The sequence below is a fragment of the Palaemon carinicauda genome, chromosome 5 (genome assembly GCF_036898095.1).
Source record: "Palaemon carinicauda isolate YSFRI2023 chromosome 5, ASM3689809v2, whole genome shotgun sequence".
Taxonomy (NCBI): Eukaryota; Metazoa; Arthropoda; class Malacostraca; order Decapoda; family Palaemonidae; genus Palaemon; species Palaemon carinicauda.
The window spans coordinates 133664575-133675450 of record NC_090729.1 but is presented as its reverse complement, the minus strand read 5'-3'; the positions used below and the strand labels follow the sequence as shown (position 1 = coordinate 133675450).

At 42.1% G+C, this 10876-nt stretch overlaps 1 long non-coding RNA gene across 2 annotated transcripts in view; it reads left to right on the top strand.

Moving 5' to 3' along the window:
- The first annotated feature begins 322 nt into the window (after positions 1–322).
- Positions 323–10876, top strand: part of LOC137641483 (uncharacterized) — a 73531-nt gene continuing 62977 nt past the window's right edge. For both annotated transcript variants that reach the window (XR_011044528.1, XR_011044529.1), the window contains exon 1: positions 323–409. This is a non-coding gene — a long non-coding RNA (uncharacterized lncRNA). The remainder of the gene's footprint in view (positions 410–10876) is intronic.

Below are 10876 nucleotides of genomic sequence, written 5' to 3'. Positions count from 1 at the left end.
CCCTAGATTTGGGTGTCTGATGGGAAAATTCTGTACAAATTTTTACGAAGAGACAGACATGATTAAAACTTTATATTTTTGCAATTAGTTTGCTTACACTTATATGCAATAAAGTGAGTAATTTTTATACAGTATCAGTAAAGCCCACAGGATCAGAAGAAAATATATTTGTGGACATGGGGATTTTGGGGTTGTTTTGGGGATTTTTATCACGAGTTTATGGGAATTTTAGACTCACCCAACTGGCAACACTGGACGTCAATGCAAAATTTGTATACAAATGGATTAATAGTCAGGACACCGTCGTTGTTGCTTATTGGGGTTTGTTGTTTGAAAGATTGAACAGCTGAATCGAATAGACGATAAACGGTCTGGAAAATTGAACTACCGGAGTACTGGACGCGATATGGTAGGATCTGTAATAACTCTATTAACACCACCTTCATATACAAAACGTATTCTTGTCCTACGAACATTCTTCTAGTAAGTAGATCATGTGTGCATTTTGTTGCAAACCAATTTATATTTGCCTTAAATATTTTTGGCTATCTCTTATCTGCCAAATCTGGCCTCTTGCAATCAACACTTAAATAACCAGTCAGGTTTACTTCGTTATCATAAGTATCATTTTAGCCATTATTTTTTGTATATATTTTTTTCAAACCTTTCTATATGATGCTTTGGTGCTTCGGTATTATTGTACTGTATACAGTACAACTATACTGGTGCTTCAATTAGTCGTACAAACATTCATTTTATGTCATCTAAATTAATTTTGTGTTAAACATAAAGGCAGCCACTGTTGAGTAGTTATGTAGTCGTATTGTGTAGGTCCAAAACTGATTGTTACCGCATGTTAAGGGGAAAAATCATATTTGGGGGTACCACAAGAAGTTTTGCCACTGTTAATATTGTGTTTTACTACAATGCTACTTTCGTTAAGGAAAAGCAGTTTTGAGACATAATAGTGATCTTTCTTTAATGACTTTATTTACTGCAAGTACAACCATCGGACTGTAATGAATAACCAGTGTCGGTTTAGTATGTGGCCTACCTTTCGAATATGGCCTACGAAATTCTATGTTTTAGTATGTGGCCTAACTTTACCTTACCTTACTTTACCTAACAAGCTAGGTAGGCCACATACTAAACTAGAATAAAAAAGGTAGGCCACATACTAAACTAGAATAAAAAAGGTAGGCCACATACTAAACTAGAATAAAAAAGGTAGGCCACATACTAAACTGGCACTGACTAACCTCTAACTCGCACCTCTAAATATTAAGGCACAGCACTAAGGTGAAGGTAAGGCTATAGCATCTCAAGTTAGGTCAGGCATTATTCTTGAGTTTGTTTTCCTCTTGACATATTATTTTTGAGTCCTGAAAACACACCAGGAATTTTAAATGACTATCTTTTAATGATTAAGGAATTTAACTGGATTATTTTAAAAGTTCCATGTGGTATAAGAAGATTAAACTGCTAGAAGATCGAGAGGACACCAATAGAGTGCTTTCAGTGACGTCACTGGGAATCGCCGGCGGCCATGCTGGAGGGCATACAAAGCGAAAACATGGCGGCTGCTACAGCGAATATGGACAATGAGAGCGACTTTGTCAAACAATTGTCGGGTGATGATAAGCGTTTTTACAAGCAGAAACTCGATCTAATTGATGGCCTAGATCCATACCAGATGCAGAATTCATTCAGTCAAAATATTGAGGATTTTCCCAGTATTTCATACATTGATATGGTGAACTACTTGGTACTGTCGGCCAACCCAGAACATGAGTGGGCATACATTTCCATTGAATAATCTGCTTCCAGAATTTGTTGCTTTTCCCTTTAATGCTTTTAAGTCCAAAATTAGATAAACACTGGGCCGATGAAGAGTGTTTATAATTATAATGCTAATATTGATCATTTAGCCTAACCTTGTGTATTATAATTTTTTATTGTCAAAATGTATGTAAAAGTTTTGCATTATTAATGTCAAATCTTTATCAGTTCATGCCTAACCATTGTGTTTGTGTTTGGTTACAAATGCTATAATTTCTTATATACATATAAACATATGATGGACAAACTCTATTGTAATGCTCTTGGATGATCGTTTTGCCTCCTTGCAATTAAATGCGCAAGTTTAATTATTTTTTCGATGTTTCATATATAAGCTGAAGACCCCTTCGGATTAAACCAGCTTTCAGATATTATTATTATTTATAATCAATGTTTATTCATCACATAGGCCTGTATGTCTGCACAATTTAATACACAAATTAAAATAAATATAAATATACACTTAATTATATATAGGCATGAGCACCTTGGCGAAAGAGAGACCTAGGTAAGTAGCCTTTGTTAATATAGCCAATATGGGAGCTTTCAATTTTTGTTTTGTAAATCTGAGATGCCCTTTTTGATGTTAAAAAATTGAGATGCCCCCTCCCCCACACACACTACACACTGAACTGACGATGATACTTTTGAAGTTACCCATGCGATCGGATATAGCATGTTTACACAGGTTAGTGATACTTTTAGGGCCTAGCCGAGACTGACCTGATATGAAATAATCAGAACAGATACGTGCTTAGGGTAGTGAGGATTCACGTAGATCAGCCCGTGATATTCTGGTCAACCACAAGTCACGTCTGCACTTGGATAATTCTTCTGTATCTTTGTCCTGATTCTGAATAACTGCCGGTATGCGGTAGAAACTCTTGTCATCTCTCCGTCCTCGATTCCCACAGCCAACAATAGCGCAAAAACTGGACATTGTGTGAATGTGAATGTGATGAAATGGCTAAATATTCAACAGCTCAACCATAGCTATTCACTGAACGCGTCTTTGTATGCCCTCCAAGATGGCGGACCGGAAGTTTGATGACGTATATTGAAAGGACTCTATACATGTATAATTTTTTATGTGGGTGATGTTAGTATTAATGTTATCATGGTATATTGGTGTTCTTAATAATGTGGATTATTATGCCTTGGAATTTTTAATGAAACATAGTACTGTATGCATCACTCTGGAGTTGTGGAATTATTTGGTTTGGACTCTTGCATTTGTTGTTAATCCCATTCAGATTAGCTATAAAATTCTGGCCAAGGAAAGATCTTCAGTTTCTATTAAGTTTGACAGGCTTGTTAAATTTGTACAAAATTTAATCAACTTCTATCAGTTATTGATACTCAATCTTTTTCCTTAGTTTATTTTATTTTCTCAATAATCACAGATTTTGTCAGTACAGTTAGTCCTTTTTGGTAAATATAGAGAATGGCACAATAAACGGTTTTCCAGAAAATAAAACTGGTCTTTAGTGCAATATATGGCTTTTTGAACGATTTTGATTATGGTTCCTGGTGGAAATCCATAGTTATTGAGTTCTGGTAGGTCGGCTATCATAACTGAAAAACAATGGTTTGTTCCGTAACTGAAATACAAACCACGCTATTTACATGGGGTGATTACTTCGGCGCAGTCGATGACAAGCCATAAAGTTTTAACGAGGGTTTCCTACCCCACCGCTAGTTAGCGGGGGTGGGGGGTAGCTAGTTACCCCTCCCCCCTACACACACCGGAGAATACTCCATTTTACTATTGGCTCGGATAGAGATCGGAGGTCTCCGCTCCTTTCCTCACTTGACGACCATTAATGTTTTGTCTTTTAACTTTCCTTTTCTTATACTTAATATATTTAAACATTATTGATGTTTATGTATATTTTGGTGTATAAGAAATGGTAGTTTCCTTTGCTTTCGGAGTTGTGCGGTGTGTGTTGTGTTCGTTCTACGAGAGTTCGCCGGCTTTGCAGGCCACTACGATCTTTTCTTGATCACGGCCTTTCACTCCCAGGCCACCATGGTTGCCTTCGTGGAGACTGGCTCTTCTCTTGAGGTCGTTCGTACTACGCCTACGATAGCCTCTCAGGACTGAGTCGCTATTTCATTTTATTTGTGTCAATTATTTTTATGAATATAATTGTGTTTTAACTTTTCTGCCCAGGGCTCACATCCCTTCGGGGGTCGGTGATCCTTGGTACATTCAAAGTCAGTTGTATAATTATAATGTTATAATTGTGTTTTGTTAACCTTCGTCCCCCCCCCCCCCCCTCACCTGGGCATGCCGGGTGGGAGAGGGGGCGCATACCTTCTTTCGTTTTTATGTTTTTTCCCTTGGGGTTTCTCTTCGGAGTTTCACCCGGGGGAATTTCTGTTAAATAATTTTTCTGTTTTCTTTTCCAGTTTGCGATGATGTTTCTTCGTGCCTGTTGTGTGCCTTCAAAGCAGAGCTGTCCTGTTTATCCTGGGGAGTTGCTTCGCCGCCGTCTCACAAGGCGTTCGTCTGGGGCTTTCCCTTCTCTTATAAGTTCCCCGTGACTACTGCTAGCTCTTCATTGCATCCTAGAACGATAAGGAGGTTCGCCTCCAGGGTAGTTAGTTAACTTCCCTTTTTACTTTCCTTGGTCTTTAGGCGTTTATGCTATGGGGGCTGAGCGGCCGCCCTTGTGACTTGCTCAAGGGGCTGAGCGGTTGTAAGGCTAGACCATGGTATTAGCGACTATGCTCTCGGGGCTGAGCGGTCGCTTCTGTAGCTACGCTCAAGGGGCTGAGCAGCTACAGGATCAGTCTGGCCCTCTTTCATTCACGAGTGAGGCCGCACTAAGGCTCCTCCACGGAGGATTGCTCCTTTTGTCTCTTCTACGAAGTGTCCCCTCCCGTCTGCGTGAGAGGACACTCACAGAGACTCCTCTTCGGAGGATTGTTCCTGTTATGTCTGCTGATCTCAGGGCCTTTCGGGGCTCCATCACCAGTCTCTTCTACGAAGTGCTCACCTCTCTCGTTCGAGAGAGAGACCACTCGTAGAGACTCCTCTTCGGAGGATTGTTCCTGTTGACATCAGCTTGCTGTTCTGTCACTAGCTCTTCGGTGTTTAGTGACAGGGAAACTTCGGTTTCTCTTTTTCCCTGACCCTTCGGGGTCTCGGAGCTCTAGTTACGCAGTTTCCTCGGGCTCTCATAACTTTAGTCACTTCTACACTTCGGTTATTAGTGACGGAGAAACTTCGGTTTCTCGTTGCGTTGACCCTTCGGGGTCTTGCAACTAATCCTCAGTGTACCTGTTGCCTGCTGTATCTGTTCCTGACTGCAGACGCGCCTTAGGCGCCCACGCCCCTGTTATCTAATGGGCTCCTCCCTTCGGGGCAGGAGAGACTTTCTCACACCTTGAGTAAGTCCCTTAGGTGTCAGGTATCACCTGCGTGCCAACGTTCCCTTACGCGCTAGCGCTCGACTGCTGTTCCTGAGTCTTCCTTCAGAGAGACCCTGTTCCAGTATTCAGTTAGGCTGCTACCAACATTCCCTGCGCATTTGCGCACATCGTTGGGATTCCTGAGATAGCGCACTGGCGCTCACCAGCCTTTCAGCCTACGGTGTCTCTAAGTGTCTTCTACGAAGGACACCTTTCCCGTTCGCGGGAAAGGTACCTCACAGAGACCACTCCTCGGAGTATTTAGCAGTCCCTCAGTTGATCGTCGGCACCGAAGTAGACTTCCTGGTCCTCTTCAGGGGATGCCCTCCCTTTTAGGGACACATCCCAGTTCCTGATCTACGAATTAGACGACGATCTCCTAAAGCACAGGGGCCTATGTTCTTCACTCGCGCATAAGCGCTAAAGACCGCCCCGCGTGATACGCGCTAACGCGTAAGCGTTGATGATCGCCCGGGAGCGATCTCGCGATCGTATAGGATCGTTGGGCGACGATCTTCTGTTACGCGCCAACGCGTAAATGCTGTACAGTGAACCCTCGTTTATCGCGGTAGATAGGTTCCAGACCCGGCCGCGATAGGTGAAAATCCGCGAAGTAGTGACACCATATTTACCTATTTATTTAACATGCATATTTAGACTTTTAAAACCTTCCCTTGTACGTAGTACTGTTAACAAACTACCCTTTAATGTACAGAACACTTAATGCATGTACTACAGTACCCTAAACTAAAACAGGCACAAATATTAAAGGCGATTTTATATCATGCGTTTCCTAAACACGCTAAAAAGCACGATAAATAATGGCAACCAATGTTTTGTTTAGTTTATCTCCGATCATAATGAAGAAACAAACGCATTTACACATCTGTGTATAGGTAAGTTTTTGCATCGATTATATTGATTATTCAGTACAGTATGTTGATTTTGTAATTACCAATGTTTTACTTAATTTTTCTTAGGACTTCCAAATGAAATGTTTTTCCTTATGACGCCGCCTGAAACGACGGCGTAATAAAGTACGCTCAGTAAACAAACGAAGGCATTTAACGCGCATGATGAAAGGGATAAATAATGATATTACAGTAAAAGCTTTTAGAAAATATGTTATTACAAATATTATTTACCGTATCTATATAAAATCATACATACGTAGCAAAGCAGGAAAACAATTTACGAGAGAGAGAGAGAGAGAGAGAGAGGAGAGAGAGAGAGAGAGAGAGAGAGAGAGAGAGAGAGAGAGAGAGAGAGAGAGAGAGAGAGAGAGAGAGAGAGTTGTTTTACGTACGTAAATGTAAATTTTAAACAAAAAAAATAGCCCCATTTCATATAAAATAGGTTATTACAAATATTTTACTTTATCATATTACAGTAGTCTGTATAATACTGTAAAGTTTAGTACAGTATGTTGTTATAGTCGTGGCGATGAAATTCTCATGAAACAAAAACACGGCATTCAATTACAACAGCTGATTCACTCTCTCTCTCTCTCTCTCTCTCTCTCTCTCTCTCTCTCTCTCTCTCTCTCTTTGTGTTATACAATACTTACATATATATGAAGAAACTAAAATTAGTTTTCTTAGTGTCAATTAAATATGAAATGAAAAAATTATGCCGAGTTTACATCCATTTCAATCGTTGCTAAAAATACGGCATCCGATTTCAGCAGCAAACCACTATTTTTTGGGAAACATCATTTATTCTAGAAAATTGGTACTCTTTAAATAGTTAATTGCACATTAAGAAAGCATGTACTTTTGTTTTTGAATTTTGGGTGTGTTTTAAAAATCGAGTATTGTTGACTTCTTTTTGTTTTACTTTTGGCTGTGATTAGATCCGCTGACCTCTAGCTGCCGCTCATTTCTTAACTTATTCAAACCGTCTAACAGTTGATATTACATAAGCACCAATGTGTTATAACCTATAAAAATTTTTTTGTTTATTACATTTAAAACAACACACACATACTGTACACTCTCTCTCTCTCTCTCTCTCTCTCTCTCTCTCTCTCTGTGGGCTACTTTTCACTACCTCCCATTCCTTACCTCTCTCTATCTCTCTAACAAATGATATCTTTGTTGCTCCTCAAAGTTTCATTTATATTGAAAATCAATCATGATTCAATTTTCCTTACTTTCTCCAATCTCGCACCATCGGTCACATCGCGGTATTTTCGAAATTTTTGGAAAATCCGCGATATATATGCGTTATGAAAAAAATCCGCGAAGTGGTGAATCCGCGATGGTCGAACCGCGAAGTAGCGAGGGTTCACTGTAGATCGCCTGCGCGCGGGATTGTTTTCCGCGCGATCCCGCGATCGTCGAGGATCATTAGCCGACGATCTCTGATACATGCTAACGCGTAAGCATTGATGATTGCCGAGCGTGGATGGGTTCCCTCGCGCGATCTCGCGTTAGTCTAGGATTGTTAGCCGACGATCTTCTGTTACGCGCCAATGCGTAAATGCTGTAGATTGCCCACGCCTGGGATGGTTTCCTGCGCGCGATCTGCAATGCCCTTCCGCTCGCGGTTTCCTCCGCGCGCGATTGTTGAAGATCGCTAACCTGGCAACGGTCGTTAGCCGGCGATCTTCGGATCCAGCGCTAGGCGCACTAGCGCTTACGATCTTCTTAGTGCATGTAAACACCGAGGGTCGGTCTGTGCGCGGGATTGTTTCCCGCTCACGGCAACGAGGACATCCGCGCGCGGTTTCTCCGCACACAATCGTCGACGGCCGTTAGCCGCCGATCTTCGGATTAGGCGCGCGAGCGCCGACGATCCTCACAGTTCGCATAAGCACCGGAGATCGTTCCGTTCGCGGTTTGGTTTCCCCCCGCGCGACCATTTGAGGCTCATGCATCCATCGCACGGATCGTCCGCTCGCGATCGTCCCGCGCACGGGCACAGAGGTTTTTCCTGCTCGTGATCGCCGACTATCTTCTCTCGCGTGAGCGTCGAAGATCGTCCGTAGCGCGCGCGAATCGCCGACGATCGTCTTTCATAGTTGGAGATTATACGCACGTGGGCACCAGGGTTTCATGCTCACTGTCCTACGGTCTTCTCTCGCGCTAGCGCAGACGATCTTCGTACTCGCGTAAGCTCCGAAGATCGTCAGCGTTATTCTTCCGCGCGTGGGAGGTTTCCCACACGCAATCGCTGACGGCGCTATCACCGGTGATCTTTTTTTCGCCGAGATCGTTCGCAGCATGGTATGGTTTCCCTCTCTATCGCCCACGATCTTTCACGCTTCAAGCGCCAACGATCTGCATACGCGCGAAAGCGCGGGGATCGTTCACGCGCACAACGATACGCCCACACTTACTCAGGTACGCGGCATGCGGGCGCGATTATACTGCTACGCATGCTTTATTCAAGCGCTACCCAGATCTGTGGTGTTCGCGTGATCGGCGCACCCGTTCTCCGACGCGACCGTGCCCTGTTCACATCAGGGCTTATGGCGGTCAGGCCACCTCCGCGTTTCCCTCCCCCGCAGCGCAGAGCAGCGCCCTCTTCGGAGGGGGAGGTTTCCGGATTGGTCAAAGGTCTCTTCTCCTTCTTAGCAGGTTCTCTACGGGCGAACCCTCATGTGTCATCTCTCCCAGACGATCGAACGATCCTCTTCCCTCCAGAGGGACTCCCTGTCAGCACGAGGGTTGGTCGGCATCCCTGGTGGATGCCGTCGTCAGAACGTTCAAGCAGGCGATGAGCCTGTGCCCTTTGACTGTGGTCACTAATCAGTAGCAACTTCCTCTCCCCCTGAAGGGGGTGAGAGGAGTCTCTGACATGGTGTCTTCCCCAAGGACTATCCTGTCCCTTCGTGAGTCCTTACGCAAGCGATGACTGAAAAGCTGTGAGTTTGCGTTTGGTATCGTCAAAAGTTATGTTCGAAACACCTTAATATATACTGTGTACCAGTCTAATTGTTTGATATTTAAATTAAGTTTTTAAAACTTTGTTGTTTCTGCCAGTTATCATAAAAGACTAGTATTTGTAATTGAAAAAGAAATTGAACTGGGCCTAATCAAAACCCAGAAATAGTAATGAAACAAGAAAGATTAAAACCCATTACAGTACTTAAGTAATGAAATATGATAAAAATTTCGGAACTTTTGTTTGCCTTGACTCCTGACGGATGGAAAATGTGATTTTTTAACCCTATTTTCTGTCGTTTGTAGCAGTGTTTGTCGTACTACAAATACCTCCGTACTTATTTTAGTGTATTACCTGAATGTTGGTACGCCAAATTATCACTAATTATTTGCTGGCTTTTGTTCTGCCATAGCTTGCTTCTATTTTAAATAAACGTTATCTCATTTTTTCAATGTCCTGCCAAGGGAAACATGTTTCACTATGTGCTTTAGCTCCTTGGGCTAGTATTTTGGCATATTTATTTATCTAATTTATCACTTAGTTCAACTGGTTTTTTATCTGCCGCAGCTCGCTTCACTCATGATTTAAGATTATCCGCATTGTTTTATGTTCTGCCAAGTAGAACATGTTTGACTGTGTTAGGCGTTATTTTATCTAATTTATCAAGTTCAATTATACAAACATAATGGGGATGGGGTGAGTTGTTGTGCCTCGCTCCAATCTCTTTTCAAACATGGACTTGGCTTCAGTTTCCCATTATCAGACTAAATATATCAAACACACGTATTAATAAACTATTTGTTGAGTACCTTGGGATAATTTTTCTAGCTATGAATCCCAATAACCTACCCAAATTTTTACCACATTAGCAACTTTGATACTTCCTATTCCGTTCTGCCGTTGATAACACTGACGACTGGAATGAGAGTTCTTTTAACTTTTCCTTCATTTGTTGAAGAGCGCTCCAGTTGTTGACAGTTCGATCGTTCCTTTGAATTTCCAATCGCCCTTTTTACCTTTGGTTCCGTCAAGGATTTGGTGTCTTGTGGGTTCTTTTCATAACCAATTGCCTGTGTTTATTGATGCCCGTGATCCTCGTTGGGTTGCCATTAATTCAGTAATCTATTGTGCAACCGTCTTCATAAAGTTCTCAAAATTTGGTGGTGCTCCCCCCTTCCAATCTAGACAGAAGCTGCTACACCTGCAGGATTCGCTTGAGTTGTAAGGAATAGTATGTAAATGTACCATTTTTAATTTTTCATCCCAAGGCAAATTGTGTTGCACATGGCCCATAAATGAATGGGTGTGTAGTTCAGTAATCATAAGATGTTGCAAATGGTGGGCCTTTCAAAGATAAGAGGTTATGGTTAATGAGGAATTTTTGATTCTTGGCTTTATTCCCCTTTTAGTTAGGTGAATTCAGAGTCTGCTCACACTTCCCCTCCCACTTTTAACTATTAGCTTTTTCCTATAATTACCTTAGCAGAGGGATTATAATACTGGTTTTGTGGACTCTTGGATCCTTAGGGTGTGTTTACACCAAGCGAATCGAATCGATTCAATTCATGGAGAATCATTTGACTCGAGTCATTTTGAATCGGTATAGTTCCAACCTACTGAATCTGATTAACTCATCATTCAGTAGCAAGGCAGCCTTCGAGGAGTATGGACGTCTTTGCTGTTGCAGAAATAGCATTGTTGCTGTGGGATTGAGATTGAGGCTTTCATTTAT